At 35.5% G+C, this 20321-nt stretch overlaps 1 long non-coding RNA gene across 1 annotated transcript in view; it reads left to right on the top strand.

Moving 5' to 3' along the window:
• LOC141584609 (uncharacterized) overlaps window positions 1-20321 on the top strand; it is a 407493-nt gene that overhangs the window by 314242 nt on the left and 72930 nt on the right. The gene's annotated exons all lie outside the window — the stretch shown is intronic.

Genomic DNA, 20321 nt, shown 5'->3' with positions numbered 1-20321 from the left:
GAGGATAGAATCCTTTGAACTCTGCTGAAAAGATTGTATATTATTTTCTTTCATATAGCCTTGAGTCAATTGATTTGTAATAGGACTTACATCATCAGTATCTACGTCCACTCTTTATAATTAGGAACCTGAGCATGATCCGGAGTAAAGTATGTTTCAAGTATAGTCTCTTAAATTATGACTAAATGCTATTCGTGGTATTAGAATTTTCTCAGTTGATTTACTGCATTTCTGATGTTACATCAAAATAAACTGTCCCACCAAACCCACTACTGCTCAGGAGCACCAATCAAGGGCTTTATTTATTTATTTATTTATTTATTTATTTATTTATTTATTTATTTTTGAGACAGGGTCTTGCTCTGTTGCCCAGGTTGGGGTGCAGTGGCACCATCTCATTTCACTGCAACCTCCCCCTTTTGGGCTCGAGCGATCCTCCCATCTCAGCCTCCTGAGTAGCTGGGGCTACAGACATGTGCCACCATGTCTGGCTAACTTTTTGTTCTTCCTTTTTTTTAATTGTAAAGATGGGGTTTTGCCATGTTGCCCAGGCTGGTCTGAAACTCCTGAGCTCAAGAAATTCTCCTGCCAAAGTGCTGTGATTCCAAGTGTTAGCCACTGCATTCAGCCTGGGCTGAAATACATTTTTCATGTTTTTTTTTAATATTAAAGAAATATGCATTTATAAGGACATACTTTGGCCAGGTGCGGTGGCTCAAGCCTGTAATCCCAGCACTTTGGGAGGCCGAGGCAGGTGGATCACGAGGTCAAGAGAGCGAGACCATCCTGGTCAACATGGTGAAACCCCATCTATACTAAAAATACAAAACATTAGCTGGGCATGGTGGCGTGTGCCTGTAATCCCAGCTACTCAGGAGTTTGAGGCAGGAGAATTGCCTGAACCCAGGAGGCAGAGGTTGTGGTGAGCCAAGATCATGCCATTGCACTCCAGCCTGGGTAACAAGAGTGAAACTCCGTCACAAAAAAAAAAAAAAAAAAAAAAAGGACATACTTTTATATCTCTTTTGGTCATAAGTATATCCTAATAAATGTTAGCATTTTATTTATTAGGATAAAGTATGTCCTAATAAATGTTCATAGTAGGGTACATTAAATCTTTGGTTAATGTACCTAAGCTTCCTGTCCCCTGAAACAACTCTTTTGAAGTTAGGCTAACAGTGGTGTAAGAACTGGTGTTGGGGAGCACTCGGTCTAGGTGACCTCACCTTTGTGTAGCTGAATACTCAGCCTTTGTGTATCAGTGAAGGAACCAGTGAAGATGAAGGGTCATATCAGAGCAATGAGTGCTAAATGTGTCCATCACTGTGAGTATTGATTACCATTTTCCTTTTCTTGAAACTGAGGTAAACCTCAGTTTCTCCTCTTGCCTCTTGCTAAGTTTGTATCTTGGTGACAGGCTTTCTGCCAAAGAGCTGTGTTTCTGGACCTATCATGGTGGTAGAAGTCAATTAAAGTGACCCTCACCTGGGGTTCCTCAAGGATATGTTACCACAAAGACTCTCACATTCATTTTTTTTTTCTGATCTCCATTTCCCATTCTATACTTGTGCACTGAATCTGCTTAGTGTTATAGTTAGTACATTTACATGTCCACCAAAAAGTGGGAATTAATTTAATTACCAATGAAGTAACAAGAACTTAGTATGGCAATGGATTTCTTATATAATCCAAAGCCAATTTACCTTTCCACTCATGACTCGAAAGATTACTCAATTGTGTAAATCATCTGTGCCACCTAAAATAACTCAAACTAAATTCCTTCACCTCCTACTCATTCTATGTACACCAAATCAAACCCCACCTCTTTTGGAGAGTCCATATACTGTTCAGAGAAGGCTGTGAAGTATTTATGATATTTACTCCAGAAGGAGTTCAAGTGATATTTGTATTAGAAAGCAAAGAATGACTATGCTGCAAATATTATCATGAAGACATTTATAAAGGTATTACAGATGCATATTTTCCCCCAAAGAATTGACAAAAAAATTACTTGCCTTAAAATAATGCATGGTTTATGAATGTAAGAAATTAAACCTCCATGCCATAATTTTTATATTCAAATAATTTGCTTCTACCCCCAAATGAACATATTTGGTGAATTACTGCAGAGGCGATAGAAAGTATAAGCTTACTGCAAAAGAAGATACTTCACTCCTTTCTTTTGTCTTTCACCTCTTAAAAAAATTCCTCTGGTGCAATGATTATAACATAAAATGAAACACTAATGAAAGCAAAAGAGCAGAAAACTAAATCAAGCAAGTTAATTCAAATATTTAAGTCACTTAAGTAACATAACATTTTATTAGGTCATGGTTTTACTTATGTAAAATGAACATAGTGAAGATATATATGTGTATATATATACAATTATTTAACATAGGTATATATGTAATTATTTAATAAGTTACAAGTGAAATTTTAAAATGTTAGAATACAATAATGTCTAATGTATTTTAATTATATCTTTTTTGATTTTTAACTAAAACTGTGAATCTTTAAACATACTTTTTAAATGTAAAATGTGAATAGAAATATTCAAAAGACAGTATCCGTATCTCCAGGATAGGCAAATTTCATTACTGGAAATGAGATTGTTGACTGAGAAAAAAAAAATTCTGTTTCCTTTTCTGTATACATATGGTGCTGATATTTGATCATTACATTTTATTATTTTATAATAAAATAAAATGTTGAATGATAATCATTTTTGTTATATTTTAAACTGGTGTATCCTGATTTCACTAAAAGTAATGCACAAACATATTGCTACAATTTTAATTTAAAATCAATCTTTGAGCAGAATATATATATATACATACATATACTATTTTTCAAAGGCATTTTTCAATAGATAGAGAGTAGAAAGACGATGTTATATATTGCTAAAAGTTTTTCCTAAGCTCAATTTTGAGAAAGGGCAAAGAAGAGAGGGGGAAAAAAGAAAGAAGACAAACAGAACAAGAAAATGAAGGCCATAATTCTGCATCCTTTTACTCCCCATACATTTCTTAATTTTTTGTTTCTGTTTCATGTGCTTTCCTCTTTGCTAAGGATCACGTGCATTTATTGAAACCCTTCAAAATTGCCACAGATATGATCTCAAGTTAAAGGAAATTTAAGTGCTGATTGCCTAATGAGTCAGGTTAAAATCGTATGATGTTGCTGTGTGTCTGGTATTTTGATCTGCCATGGTGAAATCTGATCCAGGTTGTTGCCTTTTAAATCAACATATTGGACAATGACTGTTATATACTCAAGGAACAGGAGTGTTAATGGCTAAGTACCAATGTAATTGCAGCACATATGGATAGAAGTTAGGCCTGATGGAATTTAGGACTCATGGAATAGTGCTTTTAATAGGACTTAAAGTACAACTTGGAATATGGGAAGAACCTATTCTATATTCTACATTGCAAATAATTAGGGATAAAGAATATAATGCCGAGCCCCTTATCTTACTTTTTTTATTTTTAATGTTTATGGGTATGTAGTAGATGTATATATTTATGGGGTACATGAGACATTTTGATACGAGCATGCAATTAGATCAGGGTAAACAGGATATTTATCACCACAAACATTTCTCATTTTTTTGTGCTGCAAATATTCCAATTATACTATTTTATTTATTTTTATATGTATAATAAATTATTGTTGAGTTTAGTGTCTCTGTTTTGCTGTCAAATATTAGATTTTATTTATTCTAACTCTTTTTTTTTTTTTTTTGTATCCATGACTGTACCCATTCTCCTTCTCACCCTCCGTCCCCAACTATCTTTCCCACCTCTGGTAACCACAATTTTACTCTCTATATCCATGGATTCAATTGTTTTAATTTCTGTCTCCCACCAGTGTGTGAGAAAATGCAAAGTTTGTCTTCTGTGCCTGGCTTGTTTCACTTGTTATAACGTCTACTACTTTTATCCATATCGTTGCAAATAATAGGATCTCATTCTTTTTTTTTTTTTTTTTTTTTTTTGGCTGAATAGTACTCTATTGTGCATATGTGCCATATTTTCTTTATCCATTTGTCTGTTAGTGGACACTTAGGTTGTCTCTAAATCTTGGCCATTGTGAATAGGGCTCCAATAAATGCGGGAATGCAGATATCTCTTTGATGCACCAGTTTCCTCTCTTTTGGGTAAATACCTATCAATGGGATTTTTTGGATCATATAGTAGTTTTATTTTTAGTGTTTTGAGAACCTTCTATACTGTTCTTTATGGTGGTTGTTGTAATTTGCATTCCGACCAATGGAGTATGAGAGTTCCCTTTTCTCCACATCCTTTCCAGTGTTCGTTATTGCCTGTCTTTTGGATAAAAGCCATTTTACCTTGAGTGAGATGGTATCTTCTGTAGTTTTGATTTGCATTTCTCTGATGATCAGTGAGGTTGAGCACTTTTTCATATATCTGTTTGCCATTTGTATTTCTTCTTCTAAAAAATGTCTACTCAGATCTTTTGCCCATATTTAAATAGGATTATTAGAATTTTTTTCCTATTGAGTTGTTTGGGCTCTTTATATATTCTGATTATTAATCCCTGTTCGAGTGAATAGTTCACAAATATGTTCTCCCATTTTATGAATTGTCTTTTTTGTTGATTGTTTCCTTTGCTGTGTATAAGATTTTTAACTTGATGTGATCCCATCTGACTATTTTGCTTTGGTTGCCTGTGCTTGCGAAATACTCCTTAACAATTTTTTTTTTTTTCCCAATCCAATGTCTTGGAGAGTTTCTCAGATATTTTCCTTTAGTATTTTCCTAGTTTATGGTTTCAGGTTAAATCTTTTAATCCATTTTGATTTGATTTGATATGAGAAAGTTAAGGGTCTTAGTTTCATTCTTCTGCATGTGGATATCCAGTTTTCCCAGTATTATTTATTGAAGAGACTGTCCTTTTCCCAATGTATTTCATAGCACCTTTGTCAAAAATGAGTTTGTTCTAGTTGTATGGATTTATTTCTGGCTTCTTTATTCTGTTCCATTGGTGCCGAGCCCTTTTTCTTAAAAATAAATGCCTTAAAAATCGTCAAATGAAAAAGAAACTCTAAGTGTATACAAGTATCTATCAGTCATATGTGGAGCATAGATGGAGAGGAAGATGAATCCAGAACACAATTCTTCTCCACAAAAGGTTTACAGTTTACTAGGGAAAAAGAAGAAAAACATGAAATTACATATATATTATATAGACTATTATATAGATAGATGTACATATATATATATGCATATATGTATATGTACATCTGTATAGATACAATATACACATACAAAATCAGTGTTATATGATACAGTCAATAAGTTTTATTAGAATTTAACTTTGAATCATATACATTGAAATACATATGATCCCTAACTTATGATGGTTTGACATACCATTTTTCAACTTTATGATGGTGCAAAAGCCATATGCATCTAGTAGAAATCATAATTCAGTACTGTGTTCAATGAATTTCATAAGATATTCAATGCCTTATTATAAAATAGGCTTTATGTTGGATGATTTTGACCAACTGTAGGCTGATGCCCATGTTCTGAGCACATTTCAAATAGACTAGGCTATGATGTTAGGTAGACTAGTTGTATTAAATGCATTTTCAACTTACGCTATTTTCAATTTATTTTGGGTTTATTGGGACTTAGTCCCATTGTAAGCCAAGGAGAATCATGTAGTTCTATTGAGCAGGTAGGTTTGGAACCAGATCTTTGGAAAGGAGTAGAATTTGAATAGGAGAAAAGAGGAAGAGAAGAAAAGTAATGAGCATTACTATCAGGACACCATCAATACTGTACAAATTAGAGCCATAGGCCTTGTTGGAAAAGGATGAAGCATAGACCTGGCCATGATTACCTAGGGAGCTATGCTGGGCAGAAAGGTAACAGGGAGGATTTATGCTGGTGGAATTAAGAGGGATAAAGATGGAATGCTGAAAAAAAAAAAAAAAAAAAAAAAAACCCTGAATACACTCTAGCCCTTGATCAGGACTAATAGGTATAGATCCTACTCTGTTTTCCCATTTATTTAGTGCAAGAAAGCAAAGTAATATTTTCCAAACCAAGAACAACTGAATTCACATTTAAAAGTGCTTTTTGTCAGGTATCATATTACCTTTCTTTATGAGATTCCACATCATTATGATAGATTTTGGATAATGAAGTCAGGAAAAGAGATGTCATCATAAAGTAGAAGTGTTTATGTAAGTCAGCACTGCACATACTGTATATACATGTGTCTTACACAGTTCTCAGTAGAAACTGTAACAGTTCAGGTTGCTATTCATAGATACATTTACTTTATTTCACCAGCTTTTAGCTTTCTCCAAATGTTTTCATGAAGGTGGGTCCTTCATATAAACAGAATAGTAATGTGGGTGTGATTATGAGGCCTTCTGCAACATAATAAACCAAAACAGTAATGCAGAAATTATTTGAAAACAAATCCCTGGGTGTAACCTACCAACCAGGAGACAAAAGAGGGTCTGGTGATCTGAACACAAAAATACTGAGCATAGAAATATAGACCACAGACATATCCCCTAAAAAAAGGAACCCAGGAGGACATTTGCTTGGTGGTTACTGACACAGCTTTGGAGCCAAACTGCCTGGATTTAGATCCTGGGGTCATCATTTGTTACCTGTGCAACTTGGGAAAGTTGGCTTCACTTCTGCAGGTCCCAATTTTCCCATCATATCCTGCCTCATAAAGTTGAAATGAGGGATAAAAGAGTTACTGTTTGTTAAAATCTGAGAACAGTGCTCAGCAGGTGTCACTCAAATAGTGTGAGCATGTACAGATGCTCCTTGACTTACAGTGGGGTTATGCACCAGTAGACCCATTGTGAGTTAAAAATACGGCAAGCCAAAATGCACTCAATACCCTTAGTGTACCACCTATGTATCATAGCTTAACCTAGTCTACCTTAAATGTGCTCAGAACACTTACATTAGCCTGCAGTTAAGCAAAATTATCTGACACAAAGTCGGTTTTATAATAAAGAGTAAAATGTCTCATGTAATTTTAAAAATACTGAGCTGAAGGTGAAAAATTGAATGATTATATGGTATTCGAAGTATGTGTACCACAAAAGTGATACATGTTCTGTAGAAATGAATGTGTAAAATCATAAAAATCATAGAGTCAAAAAATTATGCATCAAACCATCATACATCTGGGACTGTCTATAATGTATCATCCAAAAAAGAACACTTTTAATAGAAAAAAGGGGTGCTAAAAGCATTAAAGTTTACATAATATTTTGAAATATTTATTTATTGGTAACAAAAGGTCCATGTATAAACTGATATTAGCTTATTCAAGAAATATTTTCAAAAGGAAAATTATTTTAAAAGATAAAATAATATTCATATCCATTAAAACAAATTTTTTATTTACTGAATATTATGAAGAAATAAAGGTAGAACAATTATTTTTGGTATATTGTTATGAACCTTAGTCCATTTACTTTATTTAATTTTTTTTTTAAGTCTCTCTCTGTCACTCAGGCTGGAGTGCATAGCACAATCAGGGTTCATTGCAGCCTCAAACTCTTGGGCTCAGGCAATTCCCTCTTCAGCCTCTAAGCAGCTGGGACTATAAGCATGTAAAACCATGCCTGGCTAAGTTGTTTTTTATTTTTGTAGAGACAAGTTCTCACTATCTTTCCTGGACTTAGTCTCCAACTCCTGGCCTCTACTGATCTCCCTGTCTCAGCCTCCCAAAGTGCTGGGATTAAAGGTGTGGGCCATGGTGCCTAGCTGATTCTTTTTTGTTTGTTTGTTTCTGTCTCTAACATTGTGTTACTAGCTTTGGTCCCTAGAACAAAACATATTGTTTCTCAGTGTTTTTATTTTTAATTTTTTTAAACAACTTTATTAGGATATAACTTATGTGCCCTAAAATTTACCCATTTAAATATACATATTAAGGTTTTTAAATAAATTTACAAAGTTGTGCTAACATCATCGTAAAGGCTTTCTTCTTTTTACTTTTTTATAAAATTACCCTGCAGAGTTCTTCCAAGTTTCTTTTTATGGTTAGCTAACTTGAACATATTGATACCTTTAACTCATTCTTCTTTATGGACCATAATATTTAAAATGAGGAAATGATCAGTTAAGACGTACTGAAGTGCTTGGTAAGCTCATAGCAAGTTCTACTAAAAGAGTGGATATTCTGACTTCTAATTTTCTTAAGTATAAAAATATGCACATAAAAGCAGGACAAAGTAAATAGTGAATTGCAGGGTTGGCAGGCAGGATGTAGTACCAAAGTAGTATCAATTTAAAAAATCAAGTAACACATAACCACCAAACTGGTTCCTTGCCAGCATCAGTTTATAGCCTTGTAATGTGCATATCTAATTTTAAAATTTTTAGTAGCCACATTAAAAATATAACATTAAACAAGTAAAAAATAATAAAAATATGAATGTGAATCACCTAAATATTTTCACAGGTACCTGACCTTTGCTTCATTTGTATTTGCTTTTCCCAATACTAAACTATTTTTATGTGATGCCCCTTTTCAGAAAAATTAAGTTGTTGGATTAAGTTGTCAAGATATTTTGCAAGACAATTTTAGAATTTAAAAGGTAAATATTAAACACTATTTGAGCATTCATTGTTTAAATTTCTCAGTTTTCCCTTTGTCATAGCAAGCATAAATTTGTTTTCTGTTTGCAAGACTTGCTTTTCATTATCCTTTGTTACAAAACTGATAATTCAAAAACTGACCATTTCTGGGGCCTCATTTAAAAAATACTTTAGAGAGGCCTTCCAAATGATTTCTAAGAGGAATATAAAATTGTAAAAGTTTAAAACTATTTTAGACTATTTAGGCTTCTTATAAAGTACAAAGGCTTAAAGGCTCAAATATTTCTAAAGTCAATTTGTTGATTGACAATGTAAAAAATGTATTTTTAAATATAAAATTATCATTAATCATCTGCTTCATCCAAAAAAAATCTATATTTTAGTTAGTCCTAAGATGTAGAAATTTTAAAAAATTGTAAATTCTGACTACAAATACATCTACTTCAATTGGGGATTTTCATAGTTTGGAAACAAAAGTATAAATTATGTATGCACCATAGCCAAGTGTATTTCTCATCCATATGTTTCTTAATTTAGTAAGAGTATTTTTAAATGATCATTTCCTTCACCAATATTTATATTTATGTTATAATTACAAAACAATTTTATTTTTAATGTTAACTTCTAATTTTTATTTTGAATTTTGATTCATTTTAGCAAAGTGAACTACTCTAAACTTTACTTTGATTTTATAAATCGGATGAAAATACTGATTATGGGAAGTAATGTGTACATTTGAAAGATCTTTATATATATATAATATTCTTTACATATATATGTATATATATATGTGTATATATATGTATATATATATAAATTCAACAAATACTACAGTAGGAAAGGATGATATATATATATGTTAATGACAACACATTGTTTGAAAATAACCAGCTGGGCAAGGTGGCTCATGCTTGTAAACCCAGCACTTTGAGAGGCCAAGGCAGGTGAATCACCAGAAGTGAGGAGTTTGAGACCAGCCTGGTTGACATGGTAGAACCCTGTCTCTACCAAAAATACAAAAACAAACAAACAAACAAACAAACAAGAAACATTTAGCCAGGCATGTTGATTCGCACCTGTAATCCCAGCTACTTAGGAGGCTGATGCAGAAGAATTGCTTGAACCTGGGAGGTGGAGGTTGCAGTGAGCTGAGATTGTGCTCCTGTACTCCATCCTGCGTGACAGAGCGAGACTGTCTCAAAAAAAAAAAAAAAAAAAAAAAAAAAAAAGAAAAGAAAAGAAAGAAAAAAAAAAAAAAACTAGGACAAGGTTAACAGGAATGGAGACAAAGAATGTGAGCTTTGGGTCCCCAAGCAAATCTGTTAATATAATCGCCACTACATAAAAGTCACTATTCGTTCCTACTGTCTGTGCATAGATTAACTGAAACAATGCATGAGCACACTTTGGGTGCAGTAGCTCATGCCTGTAATCCCAGCACTTTGGGAGGCTGAGTCTAGGCAAGAGAATTGCATCACCCCAGGAGTTTGAGACCAGTGTGGGCAACATAGAATGACCCCTACCTCTTAAAAACAAAATTTATCTGGGCATGTTGGTGTGACCCTGTGGTTCTATCTACCTGGTGGGGTGAGGTGGGAGAGTCACTTGAGCCTGGAGGCTGAGGCTGCAGTATGATCACACCACTGTACTCCAGCCAGGGTGACAGAGCAAGACTGTCTAGAAGAAAGAGAAAAGAATGATCATAAATTACATTTGTTATTCATGCATTTTCATGTTAACGTATTTTAATATTGGTTTGCCTGTGTGTGGCAAATACCAAATTTCAAATTAATTTAGGTCTGGCATGACTCTCTTCACATAGTCTAACCTGTCTCCTTCCCTAGCCACTCACTGTTCTTCATTCATTGGCTGAAATGCAATTAAGCATTAAGTCTGAGTATTTTGTGGTTTTTAAGCATGCTTATTTAGAGGAGACCTGAAAGCTCTACCTTTTTGCTGTCTGATGCTACATATAGGAGAAAACAAGCAGATGTTGCTAACAGTGTCAATTAAGGAGTTAATAAGCAAGGAATGTCCATCTGTGACTAATCTGGGTTAACGTCATAGGATCACATTAAGAACTATTTGTTGAGCATGGTTATAAATGAAGCATTATCCAGTTGTTCTGATACTCACAGTGGCCCTGGGTCAGTCCTGTCATCTCTTCAACTGAATTTTCTTTTCTCTTAGGTAGACATTCATGGTCCTCATGATTGTCTCAAAACAATATAGAATTGAGAAGGTGAGCAGACCGAATACATGAGGAATATCAGTGCCTTTAGAGAAAACACATGTGTTGCAAAAAATAAGGTTTGGTCCTAATAAATGTTTAGTGAGCTTGACTATTAATATCTTAAATGTTGTTTTTTTTTCTTTCTTTTTATTCCCAGCTGCATTGATGAGGAAACTGAAACAGAAAATCCACAGTAAATTCCACTAGGCCACACAGTGAGGCCTGATAGAGCCAGCAGAGACTTTATGAAATCCAGACTCTCAGACTAATGTTCTATCAGCTAGACCTCCATGTGAGTCTCCCTAATGTAGGTAGCAAGAGTTCTCCCTAAAATGCTCATAAAGCAAATCAGAGCAATGCTTCATTCCATGTGATTTCTAATTTGAAATGCAAATAATTACCAATTTGTTTGACTTGTATTTATAATTATTTCCTTGTGAATTACTCATCACTAAATGCTTTATAAATATTTTCTCTTTTTTTCTCAATGTCTATGGAATGATCACAGCATAGAAAATGTTGGCTTTCAAGGATTTATTAATATCTCTTTTTGAAATGACATGTATTTGTAAGATAGAATAAAATCACTTTAAAGAAACAAATCTTGAATTTGATTTCCTGTTCAGACAATGACTTATTTGATGTGCTTAATAAGATGAACTACATAGTGACTTTTATTTAAAGGATCCATTATATAAGAAGTAGAAAAGTAAATATGCACACTTAGTTGAGCACAGCCTTGCCAACAGCTCCTTCTGATAGATTTTTAGACTTTACTAAGTTTGTGTAAGCCAAAGGCAACACACGTATGCAGTACTGAATCTAATCTCACTTTTGCCAATAATGAAAAAAAACAAGCTAGTGGCATAATATGGCAGTATGCATCATTTGCTTACCGTAATCTCAAAATTTAACCCTTTGTGAAGAACTGAGTCATTTATCTCTGTCTCTTTGAACATGAAACCTAATTTAAAGCATTTTTCTAGATGATAAAATAAATCCTTCTTTACTTAGAAACTTAACAAATCCAGAATAGAATACAGAACTCAATAACTAGATTCAAAATATTGTTCATACTCTGCTTGGAATCACATCAATATCAAATGATTTTCGAGGAAGAGAAATAAACAATAGCTTCCCCCTCCCCTTTTTGGTCCTGGTTGCTACCAACTGGAAACAATGCATGTGTGTTTTAGTCTGTGCTTTGCAAAACTTGATGTGAATTTAAACCAGCACAAATATTAAAAAGTGCAATATCCACTTTTGAAAACAAAATTTAGGAATTGTTAAATATTTACAGCAATTTGTTTAAGTAAGAGAGGGAAAGGAACCATTAGAAGAAATTCAGAGAAGAGCATTAAAAGGGTCACAAGGATTGACTTATGAGATCAAAAAAAAAAAAAAAAACAAATTCTGGATCTGTTGCTGGACGAAACCATGGTAAGCCAAAGCACTAATAGTGATATATAAGTCTGGGCAAAGCAACTTCACATTTTGTTGTAATTGAGGGAGAAAAATGACCCTGTTCTATTTGCTAATAATAAGTATCATTAGGTAAAGGATATAGTAATCGAAAGGCAGCTCCTCAGATTTAAATATTTAAAGTATCTTTAAGCAAGTGGGTAAGTATAGCAACAGCCAAAAAAATGCTTATTCAACTCGATTTCTGCTTTCCCTTCCCAAATCTTAAAATTAGTAAAACAAAAACAAAAAACAGAGAGGCAGAGCTAGCTGGATACCAGTGTCTCAACTCTATACCCTAACAGGGACCTCATTTTGTGTAACTGCCACAGACTTGAGCATACAGAGTGTCATGATAATGTAAGGAACAGGGCAGGGGAATAAAAGATGGTCATTTTAATAGGAATGACAAGGTTGGGTGAAACATAAAAAAGCCACTCCATAGCCAAGAGAGATTAAAAAGAGAACTCAGGAGGGTCGTGTTACTTCCCATTTCTTCTGACCTGATTCTTGCTGCCACTCCATTGATTAAGTTTTACAGTTTGCAGTAACTGGCAAGGAAGAGGTGTGCCTGTCAGCTGTTCACAGTGCAGAATCTTGAAAAGGTCAGCATAGTAGCAGTATGACAGGCCATGTAAGTCATTATGTGGCTTATAATTCATTTGTAAGTAGAATGAGAACTGGAGCATATTAAATGTAAACTCTGCCGTAGGACCTCTAAAAACACGTTAGTCAAATGGAAAGCAAGGTTTTGTTCTCTATCTAGAAGACAAACAAATATTTCCTCACAAATGTGTTACTTTCTTAAAGAGCAGCAGAAATGGGAAATAAGCCCATTTGCTGCAAAGTGGTTTAAAGAAAATATATTGGCAGCAGAAGGAAGGTGGTTTAGGGAGAAGATATGTAATAGAAGGCATATACAAGTACTATGAGCTTTAAGATTCAGATCAGTGCTAGTTAGAAATTTCCTGATCAATGAAAATCATAAGACTTTCAAAGTCTTTTGAAATAAATAGTGAAATTTATCAGGTAAGATAATATATTTATGACTTACCACAGTTTTGTTGTGATGGTTCTGTTCATTGTGAAGACTTATTTTGCATTGAAATTGGCACAATTTTACACCATTTACCAAATGTTCTTTTAATGGAAACTCACACACACATAGCACATTTCTTAGTACTAAGATGCTAAAGTTGCTGAACGTGCTACAGGTGATTATTAGGCAGTAGTGAAAGAGTTAATTACCCATCATTCCTCCCCTCTGCCCCAGATATCCCACTGTGTGTCTGTTATAGACTTAGGCACAGTTCCTAATGGCAAAATCTATTAGAATGCACAATATTCTCCCAAGGGAGCTGGTGGAAGTCCTGTCACTTGAGACATTTAAAACTACACTGGATAAAGCACTAGAGAGCTGTGAGTGCATGTGTTCCAACCCTCAGGACAGAAATCATGACCTAATGGGTGATTTCTACCCCTTAATGTCTCTGATTCGCTGGGTGTTTTAATAGCTCCCTCATATTTAAGTAGATGAGCAATGGTCTATTTTTTTAATGGAACTTGAGTTTGGTCTGTAAAGTGTCAAGACAGAGGTGACAAAACAAACCACAGGGGAATGGAGGAAGCCTCATGGAAATTTAGTTGATTTGAAGGAGGGTTGAGCAAACACAACAGTGTATTAGGGTTTAGCAAATGCCTTGACATTTTTTTTTTTTCAAATGTTTTCAGTTCAAGGAAACCCAAAACACATTTGGCTAAACACTTTTTCCTTAATTTTCAAACCCATGTGTATTTCAAGGGAAATTTAATCCATGTGTTTCTGATTCATTTACACTTAGCTCATCAAAATGTGGTTTCATAAGACCCATTTGATGTCTAAGAAGCTCTGTGAGCTTTTTTTTTTTTTTTTACAAGCTTTTTTTCTTTGAACCAGGAAGTTACATTTTGCCAAGAGTCAATGGAACTTCAACCAGGAAAGAATCAGTTTTTTTTGGGATCTTGGAATCTTCAAAGTTGGTGGGAGCTAATGAGCTGAAAGGGGAGGAAAGCTGATTCAGAGAGCAGGAATCTTCCCACTTCTAGTATGTTATCTGTTCAGATAACTTGAAAATCTAGTTTTCTCTCAGTTTATACTAGAAAATTCATCTTGAAATTTTGAAAATCTTGTAGAAAACAAGGATGACTTTTATTACAGGGTCCAATGCTGTCATATACTCTGATAATCTTCCACCAGTGAGTCTGTGGGTGATGATTATCAGGGTAGTAATGACATATTTATCTTAGAGGCAATTATAAAGAAGTGACTCACCAAAGTGTTTAGATTGGCTATTTTTTTATATTTAAAAAAGATTCCTTTGCCTAGTTATTGTCACTCTGTGCACAACACTACTGGTTCTTTAAGAAACAAGACAAATAAGACTCAGTGAATGTGCTGATTCAGGTGCACACAATCCCCTATCTCATTGCCGGTGTTGCTAAAGAGCATCTGGGGTAAGGAAACATGTATCCGGTCCATCTGTCAAGAGTCCATGAGAAAGCCAACAATGTTTGCACCTGCAGGATGAATTACATCTTGGGTGAGTGTGGGAAGCTACATAATGAGACAGCTGAGTGGCTGACACGTTTCTTTTTTCTTGCTCCTTCTGCACCTTCTTCTTGTACTACCTTCGTTTTTCCCACTTCCTCTCCCTTTTCCCCTCCTTTGTACAATCACCACTAGATAATGGAGCAAATGTGGCACACCCATCCAAGGATGGGTTGACATGGTTTACACATTGCTTTCATCTGGTTGTTCTTTGGATGAATTCTTCCTTGAGAACAAGATAATGAAAACCATACAGTCACTGAACACAAAAGCTGCCATCACTTTGGCTGCTCCTTCGCAGCCCATTTCATTTTATGAAGCCCAGTCCCTGAGTTTACTCCAGCAGAAGATCCGAAGCAGATGGAATTCTGCCCCCTATGGGCTTACAGAATTCAGAAAATACTGCCAATTTCATCCTTGTGTGTCACCCATACATGAGAGAACTTATTTGAATGTAACATCTCTTGCTAGCCTAGTATAGGTTCAGAAACTTGGCCTTTTAAGTATTAACATAAGTTCTGCTCTGGGACCTTCGTTGCGGGAACTGAAGACAAAAGAACCAAAATAGATATCAGCAGAAAATTAAAAGAACATTTGGAAGTTTTTTACCTCATGCAAACCTCAAATTTGGAAACATTGCCTAAAGGAAATAAATACTGCATTATGGTGAGTGAAGGTAAATGTGTACTTTATTTCTGGGCTGAGTTTTGACAGTCTAAAACAAAATGCTAAGTTTTTAACTACGGCAGCAAGTTCAGATGACAAGTGTGAGGGAAAAGAATTATTCATTGATTCAAACTCCCTTACCAGTCAGTGAAAAGGCTAAAAGCAATAAAATTACAGATGAGGTCTTTGGAATTTAACCAAAAGAAGTTCATTTTCACTTTCTAATTTGTCACTTGCTTTTAAAGACACCAAAGAAACATCACAGAAATATTAACTTCATCTCTGAAAACACAAAGGTAAAAACTATTGTGGTTTAAGATAGAAGATATTTTCTCTTAAAATCGTCTTTGATACTTCTGCACTGATAGAACTTATGAAAATAGCCAATCTATTATGGCTACTTTAATTTCCTTTCCCAAAGATACATAATCGAGAATAAGAACTGCAATCAGTGCCCAAAACACAAATCTCATACATCTTGCTAATTCTGGAGAAATAGTGTCAAGTTCTTTTTCAGTACAAATTTATGCTTTACTTTTAATATGTTTTGTTTTTAATTCTCAGAAATACTTATTATTAATCAAGTAAAGCAATCTGCAATCGTTTTTTAATATAGAACTATCCTGCCTCTGTAAGAGTAGAAGCAAAATGATTAAAAACAAAATGTGAAAAGGGCTATAATTTACTGAAAAATGGAAAGAAATTTAGAATAATTTTGTTCAAACTTACAATTTTATGATTGAAGAAACAAAAAGTCCAGAGTGTTTAGGAGACTTGTTCAAGTTTCACAGGCTGATTCTGTAAGGTTGCGTATCAGAAGTCAGCTCTAAATACGAGTCCAGTGCTATTTTAACAATTACTAAAGTTTCTAAGAGCGATGTATTCCTGAGATGGGGCACATCAGAAAAGTCTATAGAGATTCTTTGAATTTGGAAAGTTCTCACTAGATAGAAGTTCCAATAAACAGAACAGATGAAAATGGAACTCATTCACTGAGGTGAAGTTGGAAGCCCTGGGGTCTCATTTGTTAACTCATCTCACCTACTCTTCTGAGGGCCTTCTGAGTACCTCATAAAAATTCCAAGAGTTTCTTAGGGCATTATCTTAAAACCACCAATAATATCCTTACTTGTGGTGAGTAGAGTCAAAAGTGACCCCAATGAACCTACAAAGTACCAGACTGGGTGGCTGAAACAGCAGGCACTGATTTTCTCATGATTCTGGAGGTTAGAAGTTTGGGATCAAGGTGTCAACATGGTTGGCGTCTTCGAAGGCCTCTCTCCTTGGCCTGTTGATGGCCACCTTCTCTCTGTCTTCACATGATCTTCCTTCTGCACTTGTCTGTCTCTTAAATTTTCTTATAAGAGCACCGTTGTATTGCATTAGGGCCTGCCCTAATGACCCCATTTTAACTTAATTGTCTCTTTGAAGACCTTATGTCTGAATTTGATTAAGCTAATATAACAAAATACCTTAGACTGGGTAATTTATAAACATCAGAAACTTATTGCTCATAATTCTAGACACTGGGAAGTCCAAAATGAAGGCACCAGCAGAGTCAGCATCTGGTGAGGACTCACTCTGCTTCAAAGATGATGCCTTCTCATGTGTCCTCACAAGGTAAAAGGGCGAGGCATCTCTCTGGGATCCCTTTTAGCAGGACAGCAATCTCATTCACAAGAGCAGAGCCCTCGTGACCTAATCATCTCCCAAAGGTCCTACCCCGTAATGTCATCACCTTGGTGAGTAGGTTTCAATGTATGAATTTTGTGGGTATACAAACATTCAGACGATGCTAACTTATCTCCCAATACAGTCACATTCTGAGGTACAGAGGTTTATGGCTTTGACATATAAATTTGCAGGTTGCAGGGAAAAGGGCATTATTCAGATCCTAACACTCACCTTTCTATATTACCCCTTTGTATCATACTCTCCCCTTGGGCGGGAAATTTGACTTGATTCTAATGTATAGAATATGGCAAAGGTGAGAGGAGTTACTTCGTCACTTCATGATTATGTCACATGATAAAATAACCTGCCTTGTTCTAGAGATTTTCTGTCTGTCTTATTGACTTGGAAAAAATGAAGTGGCCATGTTAGGAGGCCCCGATGGTAAGGAGCTGAGGGAGGCCTTCAGGAAATGACCAGCAAGAAGCCTGCTCCTTCAGCCTTAGAGCTACCAGAAAATGAATTCTGCCAGCAATCTGAGTGACTTGGAAGCCGATTCTTCCTCTGTCAAGCCTCCAGATGAGAATCCCAGTCCCAGCCAATACCTAGATTGTAGTCCTTAGCAGAGGACTCTGCCAAGCTGTGCCAGGACTCCTGACCTGCAGAAATTGTGAGTTAATACATACGTGTTTTAAGACACAAAGGTTGTGAAAATTTGTTATATAGTATAGAAAACTAATACCTAAAAATCTGACAGTGGCTTTGAAACCAGGCCCTGGGTGCAGGCAGGAGAAATTTTGACAAAATAGGAAATGCCTATATAGGGCCAAGTGCAGTGGCTCACAGCTGTAATCCTAGCACTTTGGGAGGCTGAGGCGGGTGTACTGCTTGAGCTCAGGAGTTCAAGATCAGCCTGGGCAATCCAGCAAAACCCTGTCTCTACTAAAATACAAAAAATTAGCCAGGCGTGGTGGTGTGTGCTATAGTCCCAGCTCTTTGGGAGGCTAAGGCAGAAGAATTGCTTGAACCCAGGAGGCAGATGTTGCAGTGAGTGGAGATTATGCCACTGGACTCCAGCCTGGGTGACAGAGTGAAACTTCATCTCAAAAAAAAAAAAAAAAAAAATCCTAGATAGCCTTGAACAGATTGTTAGCAGAAACCTGGATATTAAGGACACTGTCAATGAGAGCTGAAAGTGAAATGATGAGCATGTTATTTGAAATGGGAGGAAGAGGGATCTTTGTCATAGAGTGGCAGAAAAATTAGCAAAATTGTCTTCTACGGTTACACAGAAAGCAGAACTCGTTAGTGATGCATGTGGTCATATAGCTGATTTCCAAGCTAAGTGTTGAAGGTGCTGCCTTGTTTATTCTTGCTGATTATAGTAAAATGTGAGAGAAGAGAGATAAATTGAGGACAGAACTACTAAAAAAAGGAACCAGGACTTGATGATTTTGAAAATTCTCAGTCTCTCCAGATGGCAAAAAAAAAAAAAAAAAAAAAAAAAATTAAAATTAAGGGATTCGCTGTCAAGAAAGCTTGCTCTGGAGAGAAAGCAGAGGCTGTGACTCTACAGTCTTTTACTAAAGCCTCAGAAAGATTAAAAGGTTAGAGTATTCGGTAACGCAAAGGGGTCTTTCAAGAGATTAAGGTTGTGCCTCACAGATTCTCCCAGTCAAACCGTAAAGATTCCACTGAGTAAATGGTGGTGTGCTTCAGTCATTTTAGCAGGATGCCAAGGAAGAGAGGAATTTACTCAAAAAGATCTGTGGGCCTGGCTTTTGTCTAATGGAGTGAACCCCTTTAAAATCCACAGGAGACCCACAAAGCACTTGAGATAATTGTTTCAATGAAGGCGCTACCAGCTTGGACTAAAAAGAACAGAGTATATGTGAAAGGAGGCTGTCAAACTCCCAAAATTCTACTGGCAGGAAATACTGATAAAACTACTCAGCTGCTACCTTTTATGAAAAAGGAAGAGTGACTCAGAAAGCAGAACCAAGAACCAAGAGGGTGGAGCCTAGAGCCGCATGGAATTATCCTTAGGTCTTGAAATCTCTTCAAGAAATCAAACCTTTGCCTGGCTGGATTTCACAGCTGCCATGGAGCAGTGACTTCCTTTTATCTTTCATTTTCCCCCCTTTTTGAACTGGACTGTCTATAGATGTTATTTTTGGTCTGTCCCATGAATTTATATTGAGTTTGTTGAAGGCAGATAACTTGTGTCTTTAGTTTCACAGGATCACAGATGGAGAGGAATCGTGCCTCAGGAGCTAGCTATACTTAACAGATTATTGCCAGAAACCTCATTTTTACCTAGACCTGATTTAAATGATGAGATTTTGAATGTTGAGCTGGTTCTATAATGGGATGAGACTCAGGAAATTTGGGAGGGGGTGATTTTATTTTGCATGTGGGAGAGACATTAATCATTGGTGGCTAGAGGTAGACTGCAGTAGACAGAAGCTAAAATGGCTCTGAAGATCTTCGCTTTCATGCCCCTGTATAATCCCTTTCCTTAGATTGTGAGTAGAGGCTGTAATTTGATTCTAATTAATGGAATATGTACAGGTGATAGAACATCACTCCCAAGATAATGTTATGTTATATAAGAACTGTCTTGCTAGAAATCTCTCTGTGATGCTGATTTTGCATAAGCAAGCTGCCATGAGCCTTTTCGTCACATAAAAATGAATTCTTTCAATATTTTAAATCAAATTCTAAGTGGCCCTGTCCTCAGAAAAAAATACTTGTTTGTTTGTTAATGTATTTTTGTGTCCTCTTATTTATACATGGACATGTTGTCTTCAAGGCCGAGAGTTTGTAAGCTTCTGAAATTAGAGGTTATGCCAATCATCTCTACTGTCCCCTGACACTTCATGGGGTAGGATTGGAACTCAGATGCTTGAGTTAAATGAAAGTCAAAGTTAACTTGTTCAATGACCTAAATCTTTCTTCTCTACTAAGCAAGTTAGTTTATTCTTTACGCCAGGTCTTTACATGCTTATAAGATGGATGCCCTAGATCTAGGTATAAAATAAAGATAAAATGATGTAGAGCAGAAAATAAGTTCTTTTTACTGTTTCTT

Source organism: Saimiri boliviensis, chromosome 5, assembly GCF_048565385.1.
Source record: "Saimiri boliviensis isolate mSaiBol1 chromosome 5, mSaiBol1.pri, whole genome shotgun sequence".
NCBI lineage: Eukaryota > Metazoa > Chordata > Mammalia > Primates > Cebidae > Saimiri > Saimiri boliviensis.
This window is presented reverse-complemented; position numbering and strand designations above follow the sequence as displayed.